Raw genomic sequence first — 26,669 nt, 5'->3', positions numbered from 1 at the left:
GGACCGTATTCTAGGTCCCAAAACTGCTGATCTGAATTACAGCAGTGAAGTCCAAACAGATATCTACTCTGGCTGGCTTAGCCTGGAGCCCACGGTGCAGAGGAAAATCACCAGGAGTGAAAACCGAATCACCTACCTGTTCCACGGAAATATTCCCTGATCCCCCATAGGCAAGAGCACCTGACCTATAATCAGTCATCAATTAACCACTCTCAACCAGCGAAGGTCACTACAAAATACCTTCCAACATCAGAGCCATCAAAATGACAAGAGGACAGCGAAAGAATGCTATCAAAAACCAAATCAGTTTGGCATCTCCGGATCCCAACATTCCCAATGAAAACAACCTAGAGAACCTAACAGCAATGGATAGTCAAGAAAATGACCTCAAGTCTTTAGTAAAGAAGATGATAATGGAAGAAACAAATAAAATCTGTAAACAAATGTAGGAGGAGACAAACAACAGGGCTGAAGAGTTAAGAGTCATATAAAGAGGCACTTGAAGAATTTCAGAAAAATATAAATAACCAGATGATGGAAATTATTAAAACAGTCCAAGACATGAAGATAAAAATGGAAGCTATGATGCAGGAACACACAGAAGAAAAACGTGATCAAGAGGCATCAGAAAAGAAAGCAAGCATCTCAGAAGTGGCCATATCTAACAGACTGCAAGAAATGGAAGAACGAATATCGGGACTTGAAGATACAATCGCAGAACTGGAAACAACCATTCAGGGAAATGCTAAATCTGAAAAATTCCTGACACAGACCATACAAGAATTAAAAGACAACATGAAAAGACGAAACTTGAGAATAATTGGGATAGAGGAAAGAGAAGAAAGCCGACTCCACAGCCCAGAACATATCTTTAATCGAATAATGGAAGAAAATTTCCCCAGTTTGAAGAAGGAGATGCATATGAGCATACAAGAGCCCTAGAGAACACCAAATAGAATAGACCTGAAAAGAAAATCTTCCCGCCACATAATAATAACAACACAAAATATACAGAACAAGGAAAAAATATTGAAAGCGGCAAGAGAAAAAGATCGAGTAACATTTGAAGGCAAACCTATCAGAATTACTCCTGACTTCTCAGCAGAGACCATGGAAGCCAGAAGGGCCTGGACAGAGGTGCTGCAAAACCCTAAGAGAACACAGATACCAGGCAAGACTACTATATCCAGCAAAATTATCAATAACCATTGACGGAGAAGACAAGATATTCCATGACAAAAACAAATTCAAACAGCAGCTAGCCACAAATCCAGCTTTACAGAAGTTACTAGAAGGAACACTCCACCCCAACTGGTCAAACCACAACCAAAACTACATAGTAAATAGGTAACTATAACATTGCAACATCACAACCTCACACAATCTTGACTGTTACAAATACCAAAAATGAAGGGACTTACCTATCACTGGTCGGTCTCAATTCTCCAATAAAAAGACACAGACTAACGGAGTGGATGCATAAACATGACCCAACATTCTTCTGCATTCAAGAAACACATCTCAACCACAAGGAGAGACATTGCCTTGGAGAAAAAGCTTGGGGAAAAATATTCCAAGCAAATGGTCACAAGAAACAAGCTTGGGTAGCCATTCTAATATCTAATAAAATAGACTTTCAACCAAAATTAATCAAAAGAGATGAGAATGGACACTTCATACTCGTCAAAATTAAAGTTAACCATGAAGACATCACAATTTTGAACATCTATGCTCTGAATACAAGGGCTCCCACATTTGTAAAAGGCTTATTAACAAAACTTGCCCCACTCATGTATACCCACACATTAATAGTGGGAGATTTCAACACCCAACAATCACTCAAGGATAGGTCATTGATTCAAAAACTAAGCCGAGAAATAACCTCATTAACCAATGTCATGAAGCAAATGGATCTAACAGATATCTAGAGAACATTCCACCCAAACGCTAAGGAGTATACCTTTTTCTCAGCACCCCATGAAACATTCTCTAAAATTGATCACATAGTTGGTCATGAAGCAAACCTCAACAGATACAAGAAGATTGAAATAATACCTTGTATCTTATCAGATCACCATGGTCTAAGGCTGGCCTTCAACAGCAACAGAAATAACAAAAAGCATACTTATACGTAGAAACTAAAGAACTTTCTACTTAACGACACATGGGTCACAGAAGAAATAAGAGAAGAAATAAAAGACTTCCTGAAATTCAATGAAAATGATGGAACAACATACCCAAATTTGTGAGACACATTGAAAGCAGTGCTAAGAAGAAAATTCATAGCATTAAGTGCCTTTAAAAAGAAAATGGAATCATCCCACATAAACAACTTAACAACACATCTGGACGCTCTAGAAAAAAAAAAAAGAAGCAGAAACACCCAAGAAGAGTAGATGCCTAGAAATAATCAAACTCACGGCTGAAATCAATAAATTAGAAACAAAGAGAACAATCCAAAGAATCAACAAAACCAAGAGCTGGTTCTTTGAGAAAATTAACAAAATAGACAAACCATTAGCCAATCTAACTATAAGACAGAGAAACACTATCCAAACTAACAAAATCAGAAATGAAAAGGGAGACATAACAACAGACACCGAAGAAATACAAAGAATCATAAGAACCTACTTTAAAGGCATTTATGTCACAAAATTTGAAAATCTAAGGGAAATGGACAAATTTCTCAACTGATTCCATTTGCCAAAATTTAACCAAGTCCAGATAAACCAATTAAATAGCTCTATTTCACCTATAGAAATAGAAGCAACCATTGGTAGTCTCCCAACCAAAAAAAGGCCCAGGGCCAGATGGTTTCCGTGCAGATTTCTACCAGTCCTTCAAAGAGGAGCTAAGACCGATAATATTCAAACTATTCTGAAAGATAGAAATCGACAGACTATTACCAAATTCCTTCTATGAGGCCACAGTCACATTGATACCTAAACCTCACAAAGACCCAACAAAAAAAGAGAATTTCAGACCAATTTCTCTTATGAACATTGATGCAAAAATACTCAACAAAATTCTCGCAAAGCGAATACAACAGCATATCAAAGACATCATTCACCATGACCAGATAGGATTCATTCCAGGTATGCAGGGATGGTTTAACATATGGATATCCATCAATGTAATCCATCATATAAACAAACTGAAAGAGAAAAACCACATGATCATCTTTTTAGATGCAGAAAAAGCATTTGACAAAATCCAACACCCATTTATGTTTAAAGTTTTAGAGAGATCGGGAATACAATGCACTTATCGAAACATTATAAAGGCTATATACAGCAAGCCAACAGCCAACATTACATTTAACGGAGAGATACTCAAGGAAATCCCTCTAAAATCAGGAGCCAGACAAGGCTTCCCTCTGTCCCCATATCTCTTCAATATAGTTCTTGAAGTTCTAGCCAGAGCAATAAGACAGCAAAAGGAGGTCAAGGGGATCCAAATGGGAAAGGAAGAAGTCAAATTATTCTATTTGCAGATGATATGATAGTGTATATAAGGGACCCCCAAAATTCCACCAGAGAACTCCTAAAGCTGATAAACACCTTCAGCAAATTGGCAAGATACAAAATAAACTCAAAAAAGACAGTAGCTTTCCTGTATACAAATGGCAAACAGGCAGAGGAAGAAATTAGGAAAACCACTCCCTTCACGATAGCCACAAACAATATAAAATATCTAGGAGTAACTCTAACCAAACAAGTGAAGGACATATTCAAAAAAAACTTCAAACCTCTGAAGAAAGAGACTGAAGATGACATCAGAAGATGGAAGGATTTACCTTGTTCGTGGATCGGGAGAATCAACATAGTAAAAATGGCATCTTACCAAAAGCAATTTACAGATTCAATGCAATCCCTATCAAAATACCTACAAAATATTTTGAAGATATTGGAAGATCAATTCTCAAATTCATATGGAGAAATAAAAAACCCAGAATAGCAAAAATAATCCTATACAACAAAAGATCCTCCGGAGGAATCTCCATACCTGATCTTAAGCTGTACTACAGAGCAACATTAATTAAAACAGCATGGTACTGGCAAAGAAATAAACTGGTGGATCAATGGAATCGAATTGAAGACCCAGAGATGAATCCACACACATTTGCTCACTTAATTTTTGACAAAGATGCCAAATCTATTCAATGGAAAAATGATAGCATCTTCAACAAATTGTGCTGGTCTAACTGGATGTCTACATGTAGAAAAATGCAATTAGACCCTTATTCTTCACCATGCACAAAACTCAAGTCCAAGTGGATTAAAGACCTCAATTTAAAACCAGAGACATTAATTCAGTTAGAGGAAAAAGTGGGGAAGAGCCTGGGACACATAAGCACAGGAAACAACTTCCTGAACAGTACACCAACAGCCCAGGCCTTAATGTCAACAGTTAATAAATGGGACCTCATGAGGCTGAGAAGCTTCTGTAAGGCAGGAGACACTGTCAGTAGGACAAAGCGACAGCCTACAGACTGGGAAAAGATCTTCACCAACCCTTCATCTGACAAAGGTTTAATATCCAAAATATATAAAGAACTCAAGAAATTAAACACCACAAAACCAAACAACCCAATTGAGAAATGGGGCTTGGAACTTAACAGAGAATTCTCAACAGAGGAAAATCAAATGGCCGAGAAACACTTAAAGAAATGCTCGTCTTCATTAGTCATCAGAGAAATGCAAATCAAAACGACATTGAGAGTCCATCTTACACCCATCAGAATGGCTAAGATCAAAACTCCAATGACACCACATGTTGGCGAGGATGTGGAGAGAGAGGAACGCTCCTTCATTGCTGGTGGGAAAGCAAACTAGTACAACCACTTTGGAAAGCTATCTGGTGCTTTCTCAGAAAAATGGGAATAGGGCTTCCTCAAGACCCAGCTATCCCACTCCTTGGAATATACGCAGAAAATGCCCTACCACACAACAGGGACATATGCTCAACCATGTTCATAGCTGCTTTATACATAATAGCCAGAACATGGAAACAGCCTAAGTGTCCCTCAGTAGAAGAATGGACTAAGTAACTGTGGTACATTTACACTATGGAATACTACTCAGCTATTAAAAACAAGGAATTCCTGAAATTTGTGGACAAATGGATTGATCTAGAAATTATTATAATGAGTGAGTTCACCCAGAAGCAAAAAGAGACAAACGGTATATACTCACTTATATCAAAACACTAGTCCAAGGGATACGTACCATGAAAATCTTTACTTACCAAGAAAGTGGGTCAGAGGAGAGGACATCCTATTGAGACTTTAGGCAAGAGTAGCATGGAAGAATAGGGAAATAGTAGGACCCATAGGGTCCTGGAAACCTACAAGAAGAACTTTATGACAGGCAGATCTAGATCCTGGGGTCCTAATCAAACTAAGGCACCAGCCAAGGAGAATATAGGCAGTAAGCTTTGAACCCCTACCAAGACCTAGCCGATGAACAGGATATTCTCCACCATTGAGTGGAGAGTGAGATCTGACTCTCACACGAACTCTGGTGCCCCTTTTCTGACCATGTCCCCTGGATGGGGAGACCTGGTGGCACTCAAAGGAAGGATAGCAAGTTACCAAGAAGAGACTTGATATTCTAAGAGCATATAGAGGGGGAGGAGATCTCCCTCAATCACAGACATAGGGGAGGGGAGAAGGGGAGAAGTGGGAGGGAGGGAAGAATGGGAGGAAACAGGGGAAGGGCTAATAATCGAGATGTAATATGAATAAATTAATAAAAAATAAAAATTAAAAACAACAATCCTTTGGTGTTAAAAAAAAGTGTTGAGACATTTTATATTCTATTTTATTTCTGAGTCTTCAAAGTCTGGCTCTGTGTTTTGAAAGTAAAAATGTCGGGCGCACTTAAAAAAAAAAGATTCGCAGGGATAAAGACAGAGCAGAAAGAGCAGAGATTGAGCGAATGTCCAACCAATGCCTGGCCCAGCCCAAGACCCACCTCAGGGGGGAGAGCCAGCCCCTGGCACTATTAACAATACTCTGATATGCTTTCAGACCCAAGCTTAGCAGGGTTATGCTCTGAGAGACCCCACCGAACAGCACCTCAAAACAGATGCTGAGACTTACAGCGAAACATTGGGTGATGCATAGGGAACCTTTTGGAAAAGTGGGGAGAAGGAGAAAAGGACCTGGTGGTAATGGGAGCTTCACAAGAAGACCAACAGAATCAACCAGGGCCCATGGGGGCTTGCCAAGACTGAACCACCACCATGGACCTTGCATGGATCAGACTTAGGCTCCCTACACAGATGTAGCTGATGGGCAGTTCAGGCTTCCTGTGGGTCCTCTAGTAAGGGGAGTAGGGGCTCCCTCTGGCTGGACTCTCTTGTCAGCTTTTGATTAGTTCCCTCTGGTGGGACTGTCTTGGCAGCTACAGGGTAAAAGGACTCTCTCAGTCCTGATACAACCTGATGAGTTGAGGTGGATGGGAAGGGGTTGCTCCCCTTTTCTGAGGAATATGTGAGAGGTGGTGGGGGAAGGGAGGGGAGGATGGGACTGCAAGGGGAGGAGGGATGGGGCTATGACCAAGATGTAACATGAGTGAATAAATACATAAATAAATACATTTTAAAAATATATAAAAATATAGACAAAATTTTACAAACACACAGTGATATATAACACACACACACACACACACACACACACACACACACACACACACACACACACATAGTTAAAGCAGTTACTCTATGTCAGAGCAACAGTGCACCACTAGAACACACCAAAGTCTAAAACAGATAAATAGTTCACTGCCTGGTATGAGTTTCTTGTTTTGGAGTTGTTACCTAGTGATATCCTATAGACCCTCAAACACTAGAAGATATTGCCACATCTCTTTGTTACCCTTCAGAACTTGATGGTAAGACCCTTTTGCTGGAGGATCATTTCAAATATATAAGTCACAGAACATTGAAAACTCAGGCTGGTAGTAACCTGGGAACTTCATCTCTCCTGGCTAGTTTTCATAGTACTAGAAGGCATTGTGTATGCTATTAGAGGAGAAGAGTAATCAATTATATGTGGATATAAACCTTTTGGGCTACAGTAATGACTGCCCTGGCAAGACAAGCCCATTGGTGCAGTAGTGGCACAAACATCATGGGTGTAATGAACCACTTTCTCATTGGATTTAATACCCACTCTTCAGGATGAAAATACGTACTTGGCATCATTATCAGGCTAAGAACCTATGACTAAACATATTTTGAGACTAAGGGTAGAAAGAATTACTATTGTGTTTCTAAATGGTATTAGTATTAAACTTACTCCTAATAACTTATACCTATGGATAAATGCATATAGAATAGACAGAAGTAGTAGTTGAAGAGAGGGAACAAGGTAGGAGAGGGGGCACAGAGAGCAATAAGGGTGGAGACTAGGCCTGGAAAGAGCAGGTGAAGGAGGACAGAAGGCCTGCAAAGAAAAAAATAAACTGTAGGTGGGGGTATCTCTGTGACAATCTGGAGACCTAAGTCAGAATAGGCCTCTGGGAGGATATGAAGGGAACTATATCTGAGACTGCTAGTAGCAGGGGACATGAAGAATGAAAAGTACATCCTCTAACTAGACAAGAATCCTAGTATAGGGAGAATGGTACCAACCCACCCACAAAAACTTTCATCTAAATCTTGCAGTGATAAAGATAGAACAGATAGAGTAGATATTGATGCAATTTCCAGCCTGATGCAACCCAAGGCCCACCCCATGGAAGAAAGACAAACCCTGACACTATTAATGATATTCTGCTATGCTTGCAGACAGGAGCCTAGCAGAGTTCTCCTCTGAGAGGCCCCACCCAGCAGTGGTTAGAAACAAATGCTGAGACTCACAGCCAAACACTGGGTGAAGCATAGGGGTGCTAGTTGAAAAGTGGGGGGAAGGGTAAAAGGGCTAAGAAGTGAAAACATGGCTTAGAGGGGCTTGTGGAGTCTGAAACACCAACCAAGGACGGTGCATGGACTGGACCTAGGTCCTCTACATAGATATAACCCATGCATAGCTCAGGCTTTATGTGGGTCCCCTAGTAAGGGGAGTAGAGACTGTCTCTGACATGGACTTTCTTGGCAGATTTTTGATCACTTACCCCTGATTGGTTTGCCTTGCCAGGCCACAAGGAAAGAGGATAAATTCAGTCCTGATGTGAGTTGATGACTTGGGATGGGTGAGTATGGGGGCTCCCCTTTTCTGAAGAATAATGGACAGAGAGGGATGGTGGGACTGGTAGAAAAAGAGGGAAGAAGGCTATGACCAGAATGCAAAGTGAATAAATAAATAAATAAATAAATAAATAATATAGGGAAGCTACACCTATGATACACTATAGCTACAATATAAGACCTGAAAATTATAATAGCAATAGGGATGATAACAAGAAAAGGGAATTCTCACAAGATACCACACTTAGACAAAGATCTACAAGAAGTGAAAGACTGCTAAAAGAGGGAGAATTAGACTTTTTCAGGGATGAACCATATAATTGGTAATCCAGTACCAAGTGGTCAGCTCTGAAGGCATATACATACAAAGAACACTAGATGGTTTCAGTTGTTTTTATATACAAATATATACACAAACATATGTAATAATAACAAAGAAAAGAAGGCCATGATTTTGGGAAGGACTAAGTGGGGGTATGGGAGTAATTGAAGGGATAAAAGGGGTAAATGATGTAACTATGTTTTAATATAAAAATAATATTAAAAATGGAAAATCTTACTAGAGGCAAAGGATGGCATTTTAGAATGATAAAAGATGGAATTTATTATGTGTATATAAAAGCAGCATGAAACCAAAAGTGGATAAAACCGAATGACAAAACAGACAGTTAATGATAATAGTTTGGACTTCATTAACCTACATTCAGTAATAAATAAAAGAAATAAAACCAAAGGTATAAGTAAATAAAATAGAAGAACACAAACAGTTAACACCAGAACCCCACCTGTCCAAAAAAAACCTTTTTATTTCTGTACCCAAAATAAATAACACATTTTTCCTAACTGTTATAGAAAATTATTAAATATCAATAATATGTTATACCATACAATAAGTTTTGATGTATTCAAATGGGTGACAATAACATAAAGTGTGAAAATAAAAATCATAATGGATTTTTGATGAACTCAGATATAAATGTAAATTTAAAAGTTTCTAAACCATATGGTTAAATAAATCACCACAAGATTGAACAACTATTTTAAAAGAAATGTTTGAGGTAGAGAGAGCTCAGTCAAAGAAATGTTTGCCTTGCAAACAAGAAGAGCTGAGTTTGACCACTGAGACTCTGAAAAAAAAAAATAAGGGTTCCAAATATGGTGAAGCATACTTGTAAACTTAATGCTAAGTAGAGAGACACAGGAAGATTTTGGGGACTAGCTAGTCATCTAGACTAGGCTATTTTGTGAACTAGTCTAGGCCAATTGGAGACTCTACTTCAAAAATAAATATTGGAAAGCACAACACTGTCCTTTGGCCTCCACCACATGCATACATGTATACACAAACAGACAGACACATAGTCACTCACACACATTTTCACTCTACAATAATATACATACGTATACACAAAAGAAAGTATGATATACTAAAACTTAGGAAATGTGGTAAAGGTCATCAGGTAAATTCCGAAAAAGTGCTTTAAGATTCTATCACATCCCAATCAGAATGTTCATAATTAGGAAGACAAATGAACAAAGGCTGGCATGGATTCAGAGAAAAGGTAATCTTTACATTATTGGTGAGAATTTTGTTGGTTTTTTAAATTTAAATTTTATTAATTTATTCAGATTACTACTCAATTGTTATCCCATCCTTTGGATCCTCCCATTCCTCCCTCCCTCCTACTTTCACTCTATTCCCCTCCTCTAGGTCTATGACCAAGGGGGACCTCCTCTCCCACTATATGGTCATAGCCTATCAAGTATCATCTTGGTAGCCTGCTTATTCTTTCTTTGAGTGCCACCAGGCCTCCCCAAAAGGGGAGGTGGTCAAATATCGAGCACCAGAGTTCCTGTCAAAATCAGTTCCCGCTCTCCACATAACTGTGGAGAATGTCCTGTCCATTGGATAGATAGGAGTAGGGGTTCGATGTTTACTATTGTATTGTCCTTGGTTAGTGCAATTGTTTGAACAGACCCCCCCTGGGCCCTGATCCACCCATCATGATGTTCTTCTTGTGAGTTTCTAGGACACTCTGGGTCCTTGTATTTCCCCATCTCCTATATTTCTCTTACCTAGAGTCTCAGTAGGATGTCCTCACATCTATCCCAATCTCCTGGTAAGTAAAGGCTTTCATGGGACATGCTTTTTGGGCTAGTGCCCAATGATAAGTGAGTATATACCATGTAAGTCTGTCTGCTTGTGGGTTAACTCACTCACTATGATAATTTCTACTCCCATCCATTTGTCTACAAATTTTGGGAATGCCTTGGTTTTAATAGCTTGAGTAGTATTCCATAGTGTAAATGTACCACAGTTTCTTTATCCCTTCAACTGAGGGGCATTTAGGCTGTTTCCAGGTTCTGGCTACTATGAATAAAGCTGCTATGACAGCCTACAGACTGGGAAAAGATCTTCACCAACCCTACATCTGACAAAGATTTAATATCCAAAATATATAAAGAACTCAAGAAATTAATCACCACCAAACAAAATAACCCAATTGAGAAATGGGGTTCAGAACTAAACAGAGAATTCTCAACAGAGGAATATCAAATGGCTGAGAAACACTTAAAGAAATGATCAATGTGTTTAGTCATCAGAGAAATGCAAATCAAAACAACTCCTAGATTCCATCTTATACCCATTAGAATGGCTAAGACCAAAAATTCAAGTGACACCACATGCTGGCAAGGATGCAAACTTGTACAACCATTTTGGAAATCTATCTGGCACTTTCTCAGAAAACTGGGAACAGGGCTTCCTCAAGACCCAGCTATTCCACTCCTCAGAATATACCCAGAAAATGCTCCCCCACACAACAAGAACATATTGGTGAGAATTTAGACTAGTACAGCCACTTTGAAAATGAGTCTTAAGGTTCCTCAAAGCTAGAAATATAACTAATATATGTTAGTTATACCACTCTGGGCATATAGTCAAAGTGTTTCATATGGTACTACAGAAGTATTCACACATTCATATTCATTGCTGATCTATGCAGAATAGCTGGGAAATGGAGGAAACCTAGATGTCTATCAACTGACAGGCAAGGTTTGGCCATTGGAGTCTTTCTGGAAGCCAATATATTAGAACCAAAACAACCTAATAAAGACGTATTTTAAAGACATGATATTTTTTCACATGCCAAAAAATTTAGTTTACAGAGTTGTTTTCATTCACTAAAGTCACTAGATTGTTTTAGGCAGAAAACTGTCAAATCAGGAAATTGCAAAAAATAATCATCTATTTGCAAAGATATTTTAGCTCTATCTGGAAATACATGTTCAAAAAATTTGGAGTGCATTTTTGACAGAAGATGAGCTGGAAAATGGAAAGAGCACTTATATTATTTTGTTTCCATGTGTAAATGCACTGGAATGAAAGAGAGAGGGTAGAAAAAGAGTTAGGCTATTAAAAATTGCCAAGAAATACTTGGTAGGGTTTTAGGAATGTTGAACAAATAGCACCTGCCAGCTTATGTCATAATAATTGTCCTGTACTGAGGGTTCCTGTTTTTGTTAGTCAATGCCTCCAAGCAGAAAAAAGGAAATGTTTTTATAGTCACATAAATATGGTGGTTCATCTAGTGTGTAATAATAGAAGCTGGTAAACCATTATGCTGCCTATAGAAACAGCTTTAACCATTCATTTTAAGCACCACTGCCTGTTGTTTTAAAGTCCATGTAGCTTGTGAATGATAGAGCAAATTAGAAATAGAAAGATACAGAGAGACAGAAACACAGAGAAACACAGATAGACAGAGGGGGAAGAATGATTTACCTAGCAAAAAGGTGACAGCAAAAGACAAAAAATGGGTAAGAACAAAGTGGATCCAAAAATGCTGTAATGAAACACATTACTTTGTATTCTAATTAAAATTAAATTAAAATGTTCCTTTATGTAATAGTGATGTTATACCCCAGAGAATAACTAAATAACTTAAGGCTAAAAGCCTCATTACTAGCATAACTAGTGATAATATCTAGGTCAATCATTCTTTCTACTTTATAATTACTGTACTTTTATTTTCATAGAAAATAAAACTCTTAAAACACAATCACACTATCCAGATGAAACCTGATAGGCTGTGGTCATATGGTCTGGGAGGAGGATCCCTTCTGTCACAGGTTTAGGGGCCTGGAATAGGGAAGTAGAGGGGCGGAGGGTAGGAACACGAAGATACAAGTGAGGGGATAACAATCAGAATATAATCTGAGTAAATAAAACAAAATAAATAAATAAATAAAGCAAATAAAAAACAACACATTTAGCACTATTCAGTGAAAATTCATTTGAACTCTTCCCCAAAAGGAATTTTTAAAACAATAGACTTCCAAAAAAGAATTTATGAGAAGTGCCATTGAAATACTATATTTGATTAAACATTGCCTTCTATATCTGTATATTGGCAAGCATATCTGCCTATTTGTCTATCTTCCTGTGCCAGAATAGTAAATGTACTTTGTAAGTAAGAACACTTTCAAGCATTAATAAGATTTTTTCCAATTATTTATTTATTTATTTAATTTATTGATATTACATCTCAATGGTTATCCCATCCCTTGTATCCTCCCATTCCTCCCTCCCTCCCATTTTCCCCTTACTCCCCTTCCCTATGACTGTGACTGAAGGGGATTTCCTCCCCCTGTATATGCTCATAGGGTATCAAGTCTCTTCTTGGTAACCTGCTATCCTCCTCAACAGAGGAATAACAAATGGCTGAGAAGCACTTAAAGAAATGCTCAACCTCCTTATTCATCAGGGAAATGCAAATCAAAACAACTCTGAGATTCCATCTTACACCCATCAGAATGGCTAAGATCAAAAATTCAAGGTACACCACATGCTGGTGAGGATGTGGGGAGAGAGGAACACTCTTTCCTTGCTGGTGGGAATGCATTAATAAGATTTAATGTTGTGTATTGGTGTGGAAAAAGGAGCAAGGGTCAAAAATGTTTATAAGGAAAGTAATTCTAATCAGTAAATGTGGTAAAGATCTTTTATTTCAAATAAAAATATAAAATAGTATGAGCAGTAAGTCCACCCAAACCTCTACATTAAGAAAAGGCCCCACTACGCTGAGGCTCTGAACTCTTCCAGTCCTAGTAGCACATGAATGGATATTTTCAACTCTGATGTGTCTAACTTTTGAAATGGCAATAGCATAATGATGAGTCAAATAAGATTAAGAGGCGATACTTTAAAATTCTGGAGCTTCTTTTCAATTTTTACTTCTACATGATAATTATTTGACCTCCTTTTCTCACTCTTGATTCAATACTTTGCTTGATTATCAACTGTTTTCTTTGCTGCAGGCAAAAGAATTCCTAAACATATCTCCCTAATCTCAGGAGATCAGGGGAGCATTTATTTTTAATGAAACATTTAAACTTAATCTCATCATTTAATACTGAGTATAACCTATGCTGTATTAATAAATTTTAATTACTTAACAAAACAAAAATTTCTCATCTATATTAAATCAGTGTAAGTCAGGTTACATGGAAGTTAAATCAATACAAAACTTTGGCCTCTTCAGTGGAGGTAAAGCAATCAAAGATGTACTGTAGTTTTTCTCACTGAATGCATTTTTATTTTTGTTTTCTTGGTTTTGGAGGGTTTTGTTTTGTATTGGGGTTTTTTGTTTGTTTTCATGAAATATAAAAAGTTGGAAATGTAGGGATAGGGAGACAGGCTGTCAGGATTTGGGAGGGGAAAATATGATCAAAATATATTTAAAACGTTTTTTAAATTATAAAATATATTTAAAAGTTAATATTCATTGGTAGACCCAGGCACATGCAATCACCTAGCCATAAGAGTTATGGAAAAGGATGGTAAGCTGGGTTGATATCTGACTGTCTTTAAACATGCCTATTATAGTGATGTTATTTTTTATTTTAAGTATAGTTTTGGTTGTTTCATAGTACACATAGAACACATACATTACCTGACCAATGAAACTAATTTAAAAATTTCATAAAATTACTTGTCAATCTGAGAACTGGTGGTTTTTATGGTTCAAGGCTTTGAGTGTATATTTCATGTAATTAAAATAATATAACAATAATTAAGTGTAGAATTTTATAGTGCCGAGTATTTTCACATTGCTATGAAATAAACTTCCAGAAATATTTCATGTTTTACATCTAAAAAATACTTTTCTTTCTGTTCTTCTCCTCTTAGTCTCTTATATATAGACTCAGAATTTTACTAAATTCCTCATATAAATATAATAATAGTTCATTTGCTTTTAGGCACCTGATTTATATTCTTCTTATTGTAATGTTCTTCAAGAGAAGATGTCCATCCTTCTGTTTTTGTAAGAAACATTCTCAGTATGTATCCCTACATTTCCTGGAATTTTCTGTGTAGTCCAAGCTGGCCTTGAACTCATAGAAATCCAGCTGCCTTAGTATTACATTTAGTCATTTAGTGTATATACAACATTTTGTTTGTCCATTCACTCATGGATAATTGATGGCTTTTCCCTCATTAATTATGGCTAATAATACTTCTGTGAAAAGAAGTATACAAATAAACCTTCAAGCACACAATATAAATACACATATACATATGTATACCTAGAAATAGAAGGTCTGGATCATATAGTAGTTCTATTTTTAATGTTATTTTTAGCAACTCCATATTGTTTTTCATTAAAGTTGTTGTACTATTGTATAATCGCACTAACAATTCACAAAGCCTCAACTTTACCACTTTCTCATCAACATTTGTAATGTTTCTTAGTGATTTCTTTGAAGAAATATACTCCTACCACCATTCTCCTCTCTCCTCCTCAGAGAAGAGGGATGTCCCCATAGGTACCAACCTGTCCTGCAGGACGAGGCACATGCTCTCCCACTGAGGCCAGATGAGGCAGCCTAGTCAGGAAAGCGAGATCCAAAGGGAAGCATCAGAGTCAGAGATGTCTCTGCTCCAGTTGTTGGGGGACCCACATGAAGACCAAGCTGTACATCTGCAACATATGTGCAGTAGGCCTAGTCCATACACTCTCTTTGGTTGGTTCTTCTTGGCTGTGTTCTTATGCTGGCCTTTACCATCTGGTTGTCCCTGTTGTTGGGTGTGTGCTTCTCCTGTCTGCAGGACTCCCTGGGAAGACAGGTAGAGGCTGGATGTTCCTGGGGTCTGGAAACCATTGTAGACAAGGGCTGTAGGACAGAGGCTGAAACTTGGTGTGCCTGGGGCCCCAGTGGTCTCTTTGGGAAGGTATGTAGAGCTGTGCTCTGGGAAGGTGGGCAGAGCCATGAGCTAGAGTCTTGAACTCAGGGAATAGCCTGCAGCTCTTTTCTGATGGCTGTGCTTGATCTCCAGCAAGAAGATTGGGTTAGGGGCTCAAACCAGGATGATTTTGGTATCTGGTCCAAAGCTATCCTTGGGAAGATGGTCGGGCCCTGAGCAGGAGGCTGGGTGATCCTGGGACTGAATGATCCTGGGGCTGGGGCCCTTCTCAGGAAGGAAGGTAAAGAGGCTGGAACCATGAGTCCCAGGGCACCTGCAGACTTCCTCAGGAAGGTAGGTAAAGCCTTGTACAGGAGGCCAGAACTCAAGAGGAGAGCCTGCAACTCTCCTCTGCTGGCCATGTTCCAGATGGGCACCCACGAAAGGGATTTGGGGGGTTGGGCGAATGCCTAACCTGCATAATCCTGGTGTCTGGTTCCGGTGGTGGGTAGGGCTGTGAGCTGGAGGCTGGATGATTCTGGGGCCTAGAATCCCTCTTCGGGAAGGCAGGTAGGATTGTGGGCCAGAGGCTGGAGCCATTTACTTTGCCATCTTAATTGGTTTTTGTACTGTTGCATTGTAATGGTTTTTATATATGCTTTATATGAACATGTTATCAGATTTATGATTTAAATATAGTTTAAATCATTCCCTTGAGATACTATATTAGGATAAAGTTTTACTTGTTAAACAAAAAAGGCTGATTGGTGATGGGGTTCTTGAAATAAAGTATTCTGAAAGATTATGAGCAATAAAGGCATCTTATTTGGATAATGAAATTGCCTTTAGATTGTGTATTTAAATTTTATTCTGAAGTTATTAGGATATTTTAGACAGCTTGGCTATTGGCCTCTTTTTGGAATGTTTAATTTCTTTTCTCTCTATGTACTGTTCACACTCTCAAGATTAATTATAAAAAGAAATATATACATATAAACACTGTTGGTTAATACAAAGTACATGTTGCCTATTATTGAAAAACTAGGACTAGTAGGTCAAAATTTATAATCATGCTGCATTTGTCTTTACAAATGCCAAAAGATATCATAATTTTATGCTCATAAACATTTTTCCAATCCTTGGCATGTAGCAGCACTTTCCCAAATATCTGAGCAACTAAAAAGAAATTATCTCAAAATATCTATGTATATATATAAACCAAAATCTGTGAAAAGGTAACATAAATTAGAAATTCCATGAGTGCTTCTAAATGCTCATGATCCTTAGTGAGAATTGGTATATAAAAACAACAAAATAAAGGAAGGGATAAGAAAATAAAAGTAAATAAAACACTCTGATGAATGCCTGTAATTCCAGCACTTGGGAGACAGAGACAGGCAGATTCCTGTGAGTCAGAGGCCAGCCTGGTCTACAAAGCAAGTCCAAGACAACAAAGGCTACACAGAGAAACCCTGTCTCGAAAACATGGGAAAAAAATAATAAATAAAACAAGACCAAAACAACTACCTTGATTAAAGATCAGAGAATTTTGATGACTTTCGGTTGTTCTATGCATGCTGAATTGGATAGAACATCCAGATCTTCTCATTCTTTGCATATTGCTTTTCTAGTACTTCAGCAAGGAGACTGATTTTCCTAAACCTAGTTTTTCCCAGAGCCTTTGACTTCTACACTTTAGGATACTTTTTTTTCCACTGTGACAACTAAAATATTTTCAAAGTCAATAAAAATTTTTTTACACCAGTGCAATCAACATAACACTACGAAAAGGTTAACAATATCACAGTTTGTCATTCTGCTGTTTATCTTTAAGTAAATAGGAGAGCCTGTGGGAGCAACATGGGATAATAAAGGTTAATCACTGGGAGCTTAAGGGTGCTTATGCTTAATTGGTGGGCGATTAAAGATGCTCAAGGTTAATAACTGTGTTTTCAAAGCTAATAATTCCTTTCATACAAGCTCCCCCTGTGGGAATCACCAAACCTATCAGTCAGTTCTAGTCACTAGCCAAAGGGATAGCAAATTCAGGAGCTTAACCTCAGCAGATTTGTGGATGAGGTAGATGGTATTAACCCTAGAGATAACTTTCAGAACTAGTAATCTTCAGAGGAGTTTATCCTCTTCTAGTTCCTCATTCACATTGGGTTTAGTCTTGTCTTATAGAGTAAACTAAAAATGTGCCCCCCCTTTTAAAATTTTTATTTTATTAATTTATTCATATTACATCACAATGGTTATCCCATCCCTTGTATCCTCCCATTCCTGCCTCGCTCCCATTTTCCCCTTACTCCCCTCCCCTATGACTGTGACTGAAGGGGACTTCCTCCCCATGTATATGCTTATAGGGTATCAAGTCCAAATGTGCCCCCTTTTAAGGGCCATAAAACCAATAATATTTAAAACTGAAAAAACAATCAACTCATTGCCTTTTAGAGGCTAGTTTCTGAGTTTAAAAACTAGAGCATTTGTTGAGGCACTCTCAAGATGCTGGAGTTTGGCTCTTACCATGTCTTCAAACATCAGTGTGTTAAAGGGATATTTCCAGGTTTGGACTTGTTAGGTTGTAATGAAACCCTTAAGAGGTGAGGTGGAACTAGTGAAATGCCTTCTAATAGCTGTAAGCATAAGAATTTTGTGAGGTGTGGATAAATTTCTTCTTTCTTTGTTTGTTTCCCAGCCACAAAGTGAGCATTTGTGTTCCATCAATATTTTCTGCCATTATCTTCTGCTTCACCATAGGCACCAAAGCAATGGGGTTGATTTAGCATGGCTGAAATTCCGAAAACTATGAGTTAAGACAACCCTTTTATATTTTAAACTTTATTCATCTTTGACAAATACGACATTGAGAATTAGAGTGGTTGTAGTGATACATTGCATGCTATAGAGAGAGCTTTATAGCTGGCTTATAGGAGTTCAGAAACATTGACAGGAATATATTGGAAAAGCTTAGAATATTATAAGACAGTTTAACTTAAGCAAGTCCACCCAGGGCTCTGAAATCCAGAACTATAATAGGAATGGATACAATAAGTACTATTGATAAGGTCTCCCGTGGAAAAGAGACCTTCAATAGAATTAGACTTGATACAATGCATCTTACACCATAGCAAAGAATTTGCAAGCAATATGCCTAAACCCTAAGACTTTACATGCGAGACTAGCTGCAAAGTGACAAACAAGTATACCTGGTGCAGGAAATTTCAGCCAAACACAGCATGAGTACAGAAGAACAGAACAAATAGCTTTTTACAGTTTGACTAAAAAGCAAATGAGAAGAGTGAGGTAAGAAAAGTTTTTCTCCCATAGTAAAATGTAAGGCAGGCACGGTCGTGTAATACTAAGAAAGAAGGTTCATAAATTCTAAGCCAGTGTGGGTTACATGGCAATCTTTTTTTTAAAAATTTTTGATTAATTTATTCTTGTTACATCTCAATGTTTATCCCATCCCTAGTATCCTCCCATTCTTCCCTACCCCCCATTTTCCCCTTATCCCCCTCCTCTATGACTGTTCCTGAGGGGGATTACCTCCCCCTGTATATGCTCATAGGGTATCAAGTCTCTTCTTGGCAACCTGCTGTTCTTCCTCTGAGTGCCACCAGGTCTGCCCTTCCAGGGGACACGGTCAAATGTGAGGCACCAGAGTACATGAGAAAGTCATATCCCACTCTCCACTCAACTGTGGAGAATGTTCTGACTATTGGCTAGATCTGGGTAGGGGCTTAAAGTTTACTGCCTGTATTGTCCTTGGCTGGTGCCTTAGTTTGAGTGGGACCCCTGGGCCCAAATCTGCCTATCATTGTCCCTGTCCCGCGGGTTCAGTTATTCGGGGTCTCGAAGGGGGTCGCGGCCTGTGAATGAAGAACGGGTGAGAGAGAAGACACGACTCAAGAAAGGATGTCTTATCAAGAGTCATTTACTGAAAGCAGGTGTATGATTTTTAAAGTGTGCTTCAGGAAGGGAGGGGAAGGAGGGAGAGCAGTGGGAAAGTACAGAATCTTCCGGGGTAGGAACCCCTGGGACAATGTGTGGGGCGTGGGGAGGAGACAGGTGGTCCCGTGGTCCTCTCCCAGAGAACACAGCACGTCAGATGTTCATGTACCGTGACTTCTGAGAAAGGCTACAAAGCCACGGTACACTGAGTGTTCCTTTTCTCAGGGCCAAGTTCCCTCTCCTGGGGCCAAGCACGATGTTTGCAGTTTGTCCTTTGCCAGGCAAAATGTTTGATAAGTTCTTTCTGTATAGGCTGGCTGGAAAGGGTCAGCTGGAGTTCAATGCAACCAGGGTCTCTCAGCTCAGCCAGGGTCTCTCGGCTCCCAACATCTCCCCCTTCCCTATTTAATAAGGGCCCAGCACACCACATGCCAAGGAAGGTCTCACACATTCCCGAGAGCGCTCGCCGTCGGGTTGGCGGAAGGCAAAAACTGGTACTGCATGTGGGCGCAGTACTTCGCAGCTATCCATAGGGTGCTATATGGGCAGTGAGCTTAGGAAAAGGAAATGGTCCGATCAAGGCTGGAGCATGTCTCAGAGCCAACCGATCGAGGACCATCTTAGAGGTGCCACTCAGTGCCATCCCGCATACAATGGGCAAGCTTCCCTGCGGGGTGCAATGGCCACTGGGTGCACGCAGATATAGGGTGCCTTACGACATGCAATGCCAACCAGGGCCAGTCGAATGCAAAGGCCACGCAGAGAGAAGAGAGAGAGACTCACTGCAAGTTAGTTATGTAGGACTTACAGGCAGCCTGCCAGGCCTGGGGGAATGATCTGACCTCTAAGGCAAAAAGGCTGTGTAGTAAGAACTGAAGATGATGGGAAGGGGTTTGATGAGGTTACCAGAAACGTCTGGGGCAGAGTCGAGCCCTCCATTTGGCATCGCGTAATGCCTGGAAATGTAGGGGTTGTCCATAGGGCTGCTGTGAAGGCTGTTGGACCCTTGAAGTCTCTGTTTCGGAGGCATTATTTTTAAGATCTTCTGAGGAGAAGGCGGTGGTAATCGACCTGTATATTCTTGGTAGCAGAGTCAACCTTGCTTTTAACAAAGGTGGTTAAACAATGGAAGGCCCAAGGCCCAAAAGAAAGGAGGAGGAGGATCCCCACACAGGGGCCCAGGAGGCTGGGCAAGAGGGTAGAGAGGCAGGGGGAGGAAGACAACCAATTTTGATACCAGGATTCTTGTTTCTCTCTGGCTCGCCGACGTTCCTCCAGGGCCTTGGAAACTTTGTCAAGGCTCTTTTGTGCTAAGCCTGTTTTACTGACATAGAAGCAACATTCTTCTTTAAGAGCAGCACAGAGCCCCCCTCCTTGAGTAAAAGGAAGTCAAGGCCCCTGCAGTTTTGAAGAATTAGCTCTGCAAGGGAGTCAAGGGAGTCCTTTACCTCCTGTATCCCATCTCTCATATTAGAAATATCTCTATCAATAATTGTCTGGAGTTCGCAAAACCTTGTTTGGAGGTCACCAGGGAGGCAATTCCTGTACCTGCCCCCACTGCACCAAGGCCCAAAATAGTGGCTATGGTGAGGGTCGGAATGGGCTCTCTCTTAGATCGGGGGTAGATGGAGACGCCCTTATCTATAAAGTTCACGAAATCTTCAGGGTTGTGGACAGAGAAGTGAGGGAATAAGAGGACCGTCACACACCAATCACGTTTGTGGATAAATAAAGGGGTAAAGAGAAAAGAGGCCAGGCCTGAAGAGCAGGCAAAATAAGTACCATTTGGGGCCAAGACGAATTGGACGGTGGTATTTAATACAAGAATCTGATTGCAAACTTCCAATAGGTCTCTGGGGGGAAGCATATTTGGGCCCAGAAGGCAAGTGCCGAAACCAAAAATAGATTGAACTCATAGTAAGGGGGTGTGGGGGAGAAACATATCCAACATTCTGGGTAAGTGGAGGAGTTATCACTTTTAAGGGTCTGGATAGAGGCATTAGAGAGATCAACAATGAGTTCTGCAGTACTAGGGGGACCAACAGGGATGGTGGGTTGGAACAAGGTAGGGAAAGAAGAGTTGGGGGTGGCAGAAGGATGAGGGGTTGGCTGTAGCTCAGGAGCAGGAGGCTTAGGGGCGGCTGCTACAGGCTTATGAAGCATATTATTGGGGCCTGCAGAGGCAACATTTTTATTGGGGACTTCTTTTAAGAGCCTGATTTTAAAGGTTAATCCCATGTCATAACCTACTTTATAAAGGCGTAGGCCCCACTCAAAGCCTCTGTCAGTCCAAATTTGACGTTTACCTGGGGCGGTGAAGGAGAGGGATAGGGGATTGCACCAACTGAGGGTGGCGGAACAAGCGCTATTGCAACAGTTTTTTAAGTCATCATGCGTATAGTAATTATTAACTTCAGGGTGTATCCAAGAACTAGTGACAGAGATATAATCCCAGGGGGAAGATGGCTTCCAATAAGTGGTTCCCGATGTCTCCCATCCCCAGGAGGCACAAAAGAAATCATTAGAGCCTCTGCACTTGTAATTATTGGTCCAGGTACGATGAAAAGTGCCAGGGCAAACATATAGGCCTCCATTTAGTCCCAAGTACCCTTGTCTTTTTAAAGCCTTATGAAGCAGTATTCCTTCTAAATCATTGCGGCATCTGACATAGTTTTTTCCTCTTATGGGCTGTTCGGGAGCCTTAGACTCATGCGTGGGCCAAAAAATGTTCTCAGCACCCCAGTCGGGGTTAGCCCCGAGTGCCAGTGCACAGAGGTCTACTTGGAGGACCGGCCAATGGGGCTGAGCTCCCAGGTGGCTACTGGAATTAATGATGTCGCCAGCCTGGTTTACAATGACCCATGTGTAATTGAATATCACGTAGGGATTATGGCAGGGGAGGGAGAGGGGAGTACCCACCACCGGGCTCAGGAGGACGAGGAAGAAGATGTGCAGGGACATTCTAGGAGAAAACACATTTATTGATCTTTCTCAGGGATTTTCCCTGGGGAGGTCATTGGGTTAGCCAGTTTAATTAACCTTTCAGGAAGCCATCGAGCATTTTGTTGAGTCTGGTCAGAGACACAGGCATGTCCTTTGCCCCAAATGAGTGCAGGATCTGGTCCATGCCATTGATGAGTCAATGAATCTTTCCACAGTACTTGAGCAAAAGTATCGGTGGTTGAAGGATGCCAGAATCTATCAGCAGCCGACTTTCCCTGTCTATCAAGGGTTAAAAAATTAAGGACAAATAAGGCATGATTTAATAATTTTTTATGATTATTATTGATGGGGTATAATATCCCCCCTGAATTTTTGAATTTTAAAATCATATTTTTTAAGGTTTGATGAGCTCTTTCTACTATGCCTTGTCCTTGGGGATTGTAGGGAATTCCAATAACATGTTTAATTTTTAATTGGACGCAAAAGTTTTTAAAGGAGGAGCTAGTATAGCCAGGCCCATTGTCTGTCTTAATGGTGGAGGGCCGGGGCATAACTGTGAGGCAGGAAAGAACATGGCTGATTACATTCTTTGTAGCCTCCCCGGATTGAAGGGTTGTGTAAAGGAATCCACTAAAGGTGTCTATAGACACATGGATGTATTTTAGTTTTCCAAAAGGGGCAAAATGGGTAATGTCCATTTGCCACAACTCTCCTGGGGTGAGTCCCCGAGGGTTAACTCCCAGATGTGGCTCAGGGAGAAAGGTAATGCAGTGTTGGCACTGATGTACAATCTGTCGGGCCTGTTCCCTGGTAATGGAGAACATTTGTCTCAGGGTTTGAGCATTTAGGTGGTGTAGTTGATGAGCCTGTTGGGCCATTTGAAGGGGGCACCGTTCTTGGGATAACAGAATTAAGAAGCTGTTTCTGGTGGCTAGATCGGCCAAATGATTGCCCCTGGCCAAAGGTCCAGGCAGACCGGTATGGGAACGAATATGTCAGACAAAGAAGGAGGATGTCCTTTGCTGGATACTTTTTTGGATTTTAGCAAAGAGGGGTGGAAGCATTAGTATCTGGCCGAATAAAGGGCACAGTTTCTAACAAAGGAATGGAGCAAGCGACATAAGCACTGTCTGTATATAAATTTAAGGGGCGGTCTTGTAGGGTTTGGAACACTTGGAAGACCGCAGTCAGTTCCACTAGTTGAGCAGAAGAGAGATTAGTCTGAAACCTGGTAGTTTGTCCATCAATAACATAGGCAGCCACACCGGAGGAGGAGCCATCAGTAAAAACTAAGGGGGCTTGTGGGATAGGGGTACTCTTGGTATGTTTAGGAAAAATTAGGGCTTGTTTACTGAGAAATTGGATAAGTTTGTTAGAGGGGAGATGGTTATCAATCATTCCCTGGAAGGAAAAGCAATTGACAGCCCAGTCATCGGATGTTTGTAGTAGCCATTGGATTTGGGCGGGGCTATAGGGTTGGCTGACTATGTCTGGGTCTTTTTCAAATATTTTAAGGGAACTCTCTCTTCCAAGCCTGAGTATTTTGGCCACTAGGAGGGGATATGGGGAAAGGACTTTTGAAGGGGTAGCGGGTAAATGTAACCAGTATAACGGTTTATTTTGCCATAGCAAATCTGTGGGCAAAAAAGTGGTGGGGAGGATCAGCAGCCAGAGAGGGGAAGAGGGGGAGTAATATGAAATGGTCTGATTTGAATTAGCAGCCTCAACAACCTGTAAGGATTTTATAGCCTCAGGGGTCAGTTGTCGAGGGGAAGAGGGGTCAGGATCGCCCTGAAAAATAGAAAAAAGGGACTTAAGATCTCCAGTGGTGAGTTTTAAATAGGGGTGCAACCAGTTAATGTCCCCCAGGAGCTTTTGGAAATCATTAAGGGTGTGTAAAGAATCTCTTCTAAGTTCCATCTTTTGAGTGAGAATCTTATGAGAATGTAATTTGTATCCTAAAAACAAATAAGGGGGCTGAAGTTGAACCTTTTCTGGCGCAATATGGAGCCCAAACTCTTGGAGTCTGGCTACTAGGGAGGACACAACTCGCAGGAGCTCTTCACCATTCACTCCCGCCAAAAGGATATCATCCATGTAGTGGATAAGTTAGAGAGCAGGATGTTCAAGGCGAAAGGGATCTATGGCCTGGGCCACATACTTTTGGCAAAGAGTGGGGCTATTGGCTATACCTTGGGGAGTACCTTCCACTGGAAGCAAGGGGAGGGTGCTATACAATTAACAATGGGTAGGCTAATGGCAAAGCGTTTGCAATCTTCCGGGTGTAAAGGGATGCAAAAGAAGCAGTCCTTAAAATCAATAACAATTTTCAAAAATCCCTTGGGAATGGCGACAGGGGAGGGGAGTCCTGGCTGAAGGGCTCCCATAGGAACCATAGTTTTATTTATTTCTCTAAGGTCTTGTAGTAGACGCCATTTACCCCCTTTTTTCTGGATGACAAAAATGGGAGTGTTCCAAGGAGACGTAGAGGGCTCAATATGGCCTGCGGACAGCTGTTCCTGAACTAAGTGCGTTGCCGCGGTGAGTTTTTTGGTGGGGAGGGGCCATTGGTCGATCCAGACAGGGGAGTCATTTCTCCAAGTAATCTTATCAGCCTGGAGTGCATGGGGAGCAACGGCCCTTATAAAAAAGAAGTACGGTAACCCAATCCTGTTCGATCTAGTTTGGGAGTGGTCTGGACAGGGGTTGGGCATCCCTGACTATTTTTGCCCAAGCCCTGAACGGGGAGGAATCCCTGATCTAGCATTTGTTGTGTCACAGTAGGAGAGGGGCTGAAAAGGTAAACTCCCATCTGGGTTAATATATCTCACCCCCAAAGGTAAACAGGCAGGCCAGGGATGATGAATGGCTGAACACAGCCCATATTGCCATCCAGATTTTCCCATGTCAGAATCTGGGAGCTTTGGAGGGTGTTGGTGGATACGCCTATGCCCTGAAGGTGGGTTAGGGAGGGGTGGCACGGCCAGGCAGAAGGCCAGGAGGCCTGAGATAAAACAGTGGAATCTGCCACTGAATCGAGAATGCCTTCAACGTATTAGCCATTAAGTTTAAGTTTAAGATGTGGGCGTTCTCTGGTAATCTTCTGGACCCAACAAATTTCAGAGGATCCGGGAGCAGAGGGCCCCTTGGGCAGCTCCAAGAAGGCGAGCCACAAAGCCGCAGCAACTCTCGCAGGCCCCCTGAACAATCCCAGCCAGGGAGGAGAGAACGGACCCCCGGGCAGGGATCGTCCTCTAAGCGGCCATGGTGGCAGAGGAGGACCAAGCCAAAAGTCCTAGGGAAAAAGCCTTTTTGTTCACCATCAAGAGCATATTTGCCCTGCCCATGAAGCCCATCCAATGTCCGCCATCTGGCGGAAGCACGGCCACCCTGGCCATGGAGCGGCAGTGGCCCGACCAGTCCGCGCGCCAAGAGAGAAATTGGCCCCGCGCCAACACGGACTGGGCGACAGCAGTCCACCCACTGGGCGCGAGACACCCGCCGCCGCCGAGGCTCTCAAGCAAAAAGGGGGCACCCGGGCCACAATTTTTGACCGCAGCATTTAACCCCTCCAATTCTACGAATGGGAGTCCATGACAAACAGCAGGAGCGGGCGCCCGACCATCGGCGCCACTTTCGGTTTCACTATCGGAGGCGGATTGCTCCGCACCAGAGCCAGAACGGAGATCAATGAGGGGAGGAGGGTTCCTGCGAGCGGATCGCCGTGAGGCAAAGGCGCAAGGGGGGAGTCGGGAAGGTGTGGAAGGGGGAGAAGGCGAACGGCCAGCAGATCGGGAAGCGGAAGGTTGAGACGGTGGGGCGGGAGCCGAGGCAATCTCTCGGCCAGACTCAGGGGCCGTCTGGGAGCGTGTGACAGGGAAGGCGAGACGGACGGAAGGCGAGTCTGAAGTGGAGACAAGCAGAGAACAGAGAGGCTAGAGAGGCGGTTTTTGAAGTTGGAGGACTTCCGTAAGATCTTGGATCGGCTGCGTCAGGCGGGATTTCATAGCGGTGAGTGCAGTGAAAGGCAAAGGGGGCGTGGCAAGCAAAGTGGCAGGCAAAGAGGCAGGCGCGCGGGCCGGCGGAGTAGCCGACTGCGGCGCAGCTGGAGCAGGAAGGGGAGGAGGAGGAGTGGCGGTGGGGAAGGAGGCACTGATAGGAGGGGGGAGGGTCGGGAGGGGCAAGGGAGGCCACTCTTCGGAGTGGTAGCGGGCGGCTTTATCCTCAAGGGTCGCAGCGTCTCCGGGATCTAGGAGGTTGTCACCATTCTGGGCAAGAAGCACGGTGGGCAGAGCAGAGGGAGGGTTTTTGGTCGCAGGAAAGACAGGGGCACAGAAAGGAGAGCAGCCACGGTCTACAGAAGAGAGACGGTCGTCATAGGCGGAAGGGA

The sequence above is a fragment of the Acomys russatus genome, chromosome X, assembly GCF_903995435.1.
Source record: "Acomys russatus chromosome X, mAcoRus1.1, whole genome shotgun sequence".
Lineage (NCBI taxonomy): Eukaryota > Metazoa > Chordata > Mammalia > Rodentia > Muridae > Acomys > Acomys russatus.
Note: the sequence above shows the minus strand (reverse complement) of the source record.